Consider the following 6,000-nt stretch of genomic DNA (forward strand, 5'->3'; position numbering starts at 1 on the left):
TACAGGACTTAATTATAACGACAGTTAGTTGCAGAAAAAGCTGAATTTTCAGTCTTGGGAAGTCTGCTATACCAAGGTGAGGGTTTTATTGGAAAGAGTGGGACCCTGAGTTTTGGAATGAAACCGTCTTGGTGGATGCACTGGAGAAATGATACACCCCATATTTCCCTGACCCATCTGAGCCTGTAGAAGTGGCTCACCTCTCCCTATTAAAGGCTGTGATACCTCCTTGCTTGAGGATGATGCAGGTCTCTGCTGCATCCCACTCAACATCTATTTCCCCACCATACCTCCTGGTCTACAGTCCAATAACTCAGGTCAAGTCACAACGTAGCGTAACACATCAGGGAGGTGCTGGACCAGCTATATGAGGAAAAGGACCATACTCCAAAGGAGCTGCAAGACCTAGCCAACAGGTAGTACTGGCATGAATTTGGATCCTGAGGTTTCTGAATCAAGGAAGTCAGAACACAAAATTGCGTAAGGGAGATCTTATGAACATGAGAATTGCTCCTTTGATACTGGATTTAAGCCCCTAGATATAAATCTGCGTGTTGAGCCACGAAAAAAATCTCCATGAAGAAAAAGCAGAACTCACAGAACAAGTTTTCTTACCGAATTGCAGTAAAATTAGAAACTAACAAAAAATAGCAAAAGAAGTCATGCACTTGGAAATTTTTAAACACCTTTCAGATGCAGTTAAAATTGAAATTACAAATTTATATCCTTTATAATGAATGAAAATGAAAGCACTAATTATAATAATTTGTGGAATGTAGCCAAAATAGTACTCAGAGAAATATTCATAATTTTAAATGCATGTATTAGGAAACAAAAAAGATTGAAAACAAATGAGTTAAGATTATATAACTGGCATGCTGAACAAGCAGAAAACGATAGGCTGAAAGCGTAACACAAATTTATCTTTTACGCCACCTTTTAAAATACATTCTATAGGCCCATTCTTCCTCTCCTCTTGGAAAATATTGAGAAAAGGTCATAGCTTTTTTGTTCACTCCTAAACAGTATAAATTAAACCAATCAATCAATCAATCAATCCTCCAGTCTCATCTAATAACAACTATGGTTTTATTTAGATAATTATAATGCCCATTTTAGTGAAATACTATATTGCGATTTCATTTAGTGTTTCATTTCTTCCCTCCACAGCTCAGGTTCATTTCAGGCTGGGACTCAGCAGGGAGGGGAAGGGTGTTTGTGGAGACTTCTGTCCTTTCTTTGTCAGCTCCTCCTCACCCACACCCACACATTTAGCTATGACATTAGGATCTTCCAGAGACACAGTTGGGCAGAGTCAGAGATGGGATAAGGGGGAGAGGGGTAAGAAAGTTCTAACTAGATAGTACTTCTGGGCTTGTTGAATCTTCATTGCTGACCTCCTAGGCATTTTTGTGGATTTTGTAGAGATTTTCCACGAGGAACATCTAAATGTAGGTCCCTTGATATGGGCAGAGGTCTGTCTCTGATTTCGCCCTCGGATTCAGTATCTAATGGTTACCTCCAGCCTCGTTTTGGTCCATTCAAGCCAGACGGTTCCCCCTTTTATGACTCACATGTGGTCTAGGGAAACACATAGTTGAGCCTCTGCTCAACTGTCAGTGCAAGTAGGTGTCTCTCTTTGCTCTTCCCCAGGCAGACAGCTCTAGCCACATTCTGCCTTTCATTTTCTAAAGTGCAGACCCAAAACTGTCCCTTTGTCCCATCAAACACCAGGAGCAAAGGGGGAAGGCAGGGTTATGAATTCTACGAGAGGGCCTCTCAAAGTCTCTCTAACTTGTCCTGAGGTCAGGCGTAATATACATCCCTCCACACACACACACCCCACACATTAAATATAGAGGGGAAGTGTGGAAGGAAAATTTCACCAAGGGACCACACTTCCTCAAAGTATCTTCTCTTTCCTGGTTCTCCAGCTTCAATCTTTTTATACCCTCAACTTGGATGTGGAGCCAAGGGTCACAAAATTGCTTTTCAGCTACGTCTCTTGCCAGTTGTACATAGATGAACTAGCCCTTCATTTTGAAATATAGGGGTCTTTGTCACCTATTATTTTGCTTTTGGCTTTTGGTTTCAGACCAAACTGAAACAGTAAATAACTGATTTACTCACCCTGTCACACAAATAACTTAAGAAACCAGGAAATACTGATAAAATAGAGCAAAATAAAGTTAAAGAAAAGAATTAATAAATATAAAAGCAGAAAAAGATAAAATAAAAACATCAAGCATAATCAGTAAAATCAAAAGTTTGTTCTTGGAAAAAATCCTACTAAATTGAACATCTGGTGATTAAAATAAAATAAAATAATACTAGAAAAGTTGCAGGTAAACAACATTTTAAGTGGGAAGAGAGTATAAAATTACATTAAACAGGATAAGAATTATAAGAAAATATTATGGTTATCTTTATGCCACAGATTTTGAAAAACAGATGAGGTATACCACTTCATAGAAAAGTATATATTATTACAATTAATATAAGAAGTATAAAAATAGGAACAGAAGTATTATTAGTAAAAAAATTAAAGAGACAATTAAAAGTTCTTTAAAAGACTTTAGGTCTAGGTAATTTCATAGAAAAATTCTGTCAAATTTCAAATAGCAGATATTTTTCACATTATATATAAACTGTTCCAGAGCAATACACATATAAATATATATATAAAGAAAAGTTTGATAAATGATTCTATGAGAATAGCAAAACTCTACTATCAACAAATGACAAAAAAGTGCACAAAAAAGTAAAGTATAATCCAATCTTTTCTCATAAGGATGACTATCATAACCCTAAAGTAAATACTAACATTCTAAACCCAGAAGAAAATTGATGAATACATCTTAATCAAGCGGAAATTATCTCTGTGTTAGATATTTGCAAAAACCAGAGAAAACCTGTGTGTGTGTATGTATGTATGTATATATATATGTGTGTATATATATATACATATATGTATATGTGTGTGTGTGTGTGTGTGTGTGTGTGTGTGTGTGTATATAGTAAAGAGGTAGAAATTTCAGTACATTGAGAGATTTGGAAAACAGAATATTATTCCATTGGCTACTTATTTTACAGCCAATGCTACCGTCTATTACACTATTCAGATATTGTCACACTGGTTTCAACCAGTTATGAGATTCTTATTTTTTTTTTATGTATCTGAACTAATTGGCTCCTTTCCTCCCCACTTTATGTGAGATAGAATGATCTCTGTCTAAGCTCTCTTAGTGCAAATGAAATTGGGAGTGAACCTAACCAGTTATTACTCCACTGCTTTATTCACACTAAGTTGTCAAATTCCTCTCTGTTCTTCGGTAGGAAAAGGAGAGGAAAAATCTTGAAACTTACACTTATAAAGAAGAGTTTAACCAAGGATTTCCCAGAACACCAGGTTATATATTAGAAAATAAATGTATATATATATATATATATGTATATGTATATATATATATATATATCTCATCAGCAGACTAAGAGAAAAATCCATTTGATTATATTCAATGCTCTTTAATGATTCAAAACATTAGCAAGCAGAAACGAAAGGGAAATATCCTTAATCTAATAAAGGGTGCTTATATGAAATCTAAAGAAAATACCATAGTTCATGGGAAAATATGAGGAGCATTCTGACTAAAGACACACGAAAGGGATAGCTACCATGGCAAATACTCAGTGCAATGAGGACATAGGAGAAAGAAACAAGAGTCATCAATATGAGAAACAGAGGCAAAGCTAGCGCATCTCTTTATATAATACCCAGTGATAAAATATATGTCATTAAAAACACAAAATATCTAGAAAATAAAAGCTAAGAGACTTTATCTACTCTTTCATTAAAAAGAAAAGATGCCTTGGAAGAACCAAAAACATCTGGAAAAAACTACCCATGAGCATTACTTCTAAATATATTTTCCATACATGTCATGAGGCCTACACTAATTAAACCTGGAGAGTTTCAGAATAGGGAAATGAGCCAACAAAAATGAGTCGAACATATAAGCAGGCTCCTGTGTTTGTCACACTTTAATTTATGATTAACTTGGCCTTTTAATCAGTGGGAAAAGATTGCATGTTTGTTAAATTGTAGGCAAATAGCTATCATCTGAAAAAAGTAAAGCAAGATACTATCTATGCCTCATATTATTTACTAAAACAAACTCTAGATAGTTTAAAACACTGAACATCAAGCAAAACTATAAATGTGTTAGAGGAAAATATAGACTATTGTCAAAGCCTTGGGGTAGCAAAGGTCTTCTCAAGTGAGACCCGCAATCCAGAAACCATCAAGTAGACATGACAGATTTCTCCTACCAAACTTTAAAGATTTTGTATAATTGGGGGGAAAATCATAAAAAGGATAAAATACATGTGGTGGAGAGAAATTACTGCAACACATTTAGCAGTCAAGGTATTAATAACCAGAATGTATAAAGACCGCTATGAATAATTTAGGCAAAGGCAAACAACTCAACACTAAAATGAGGAAAGGATGCCAGATGGCAATTCTCAAAAAGAGAAAAACGATGGCCAGTATAACACAAAGAATAGTCATTCTCACTGGCAATAGTGTGTGTGTGTGTGTGTGTGTGTGTCTGTGTGTGAGTCTTCTCACTAATCAGACGACATACATTGTCAAATATGGGAAAGATAATGGAAACTGTCACATTCATATGCAGTAGATAGAAGTCTTTTGGGAAGGCAATTAGAAGCATATATTTTAAATCGTAAATTCCTTTAGGCTAATAATTCTGCTTCTAGCAGTACATTTTCAAGAAATACTTTCTCAAGTGCCCAATGATATATCCAAGGCTATTCATAACTTTATTGTACGTTAGTGTAAAACTGGAAACACTGAAATGCCCATCAAGAGGGAAGTGGTGAATGAAATACAATGTATGACATGTAAAAAGAATAACTTACACCTATATACATATAACATGAAAAATTTTCCAACCATATTATTTTTACAATTCAAGTAATAGGGTATAATACCCTTTGTGTTAAAAATTAGAAAGATATATGTGTGTGTGTGTGTGTGTGTGTGTGTGTGTGTGTGTGTGTGTGTGTATCGAGAGGAGGAGGGAGACATGTAAATGCATGGGAAGGTTGTATATCAGACCCTTGGGAAAGTAGCAGAAGCATACTACAGGTGTCATTTCAGGGTTTGCTCTTAATATTTCTGTACTTTAAAAATCTTTTACGATGAGAAAACATTCATGCATTTTAATCAAAAAGAAAAGACAAAACAATCAAAGAAGTGATCAAAAAGACAAAACAATCAGAGCAGTCAAGTAGCAAAGAATTTTCCTTTTTGGTTCCTGGCCACATCTGTTTCCAATGGACAAACTGGCTTCCAGTTTGGTCACTCCATTCATTTTTGCTAGTTATTAGTCATGTTTTGAGACAGAGCCAAATTTCCAGTGGATACAGAGGAAAAGCAGCAGCATTTTTCAAAACAAATTATTTACCAAAACATCATCTCAAAAGCCTTCACTTTAGATATGGAGTATTTACCTACCTTCCACACTCTTCTCCACTGGAATTTAGAATTTTGCTTCCTAAAAATTCTAGTTGCTAAGCAACATTTCCTTCTTCTTCTCTGTGAAGCTTGGACGACATACTAGCTTTTTATCTTTCTCTTTCCTCCTAATCATCTCTCTCACACACACACACACCCACACATACACATGAGTTTTCTAAAGCTATTCCATGCATATTATATTTATTCATTCATTTGCTCTGTAAGAAATTAAAAGTCTTATTTTTTTATTATTGCACACTTATAACCAAAAGAATGAAGAGAGGAGAAAATTCCCTTTGCTTCTTCTAAGAGGATAGCCACCTCAGAGATGGCTTTCCAAAAACTGAGCAAAGTATTGGTCTTGGGGTTAGAGTTTGGGGGAGTTAGGTCACATACATTATGTTAAGGTGATGATTTTCAGATGGTTAAGGCATATTACAATTTCATTCAGTACATATTTA

This window comes from Rhinolophus hipposideros (assembly GCF_964194185.1).
Source record: "Rhinolophus hipposideros genome assembly, chromosome: 7".
Classification (NCBI taxonomy): Eukaryota; Metazoa; Chordata; class Mammalia; order Chiroptera; family Rhinolophidae; genus Rhinolophus; species Rhinolophus hipposideros.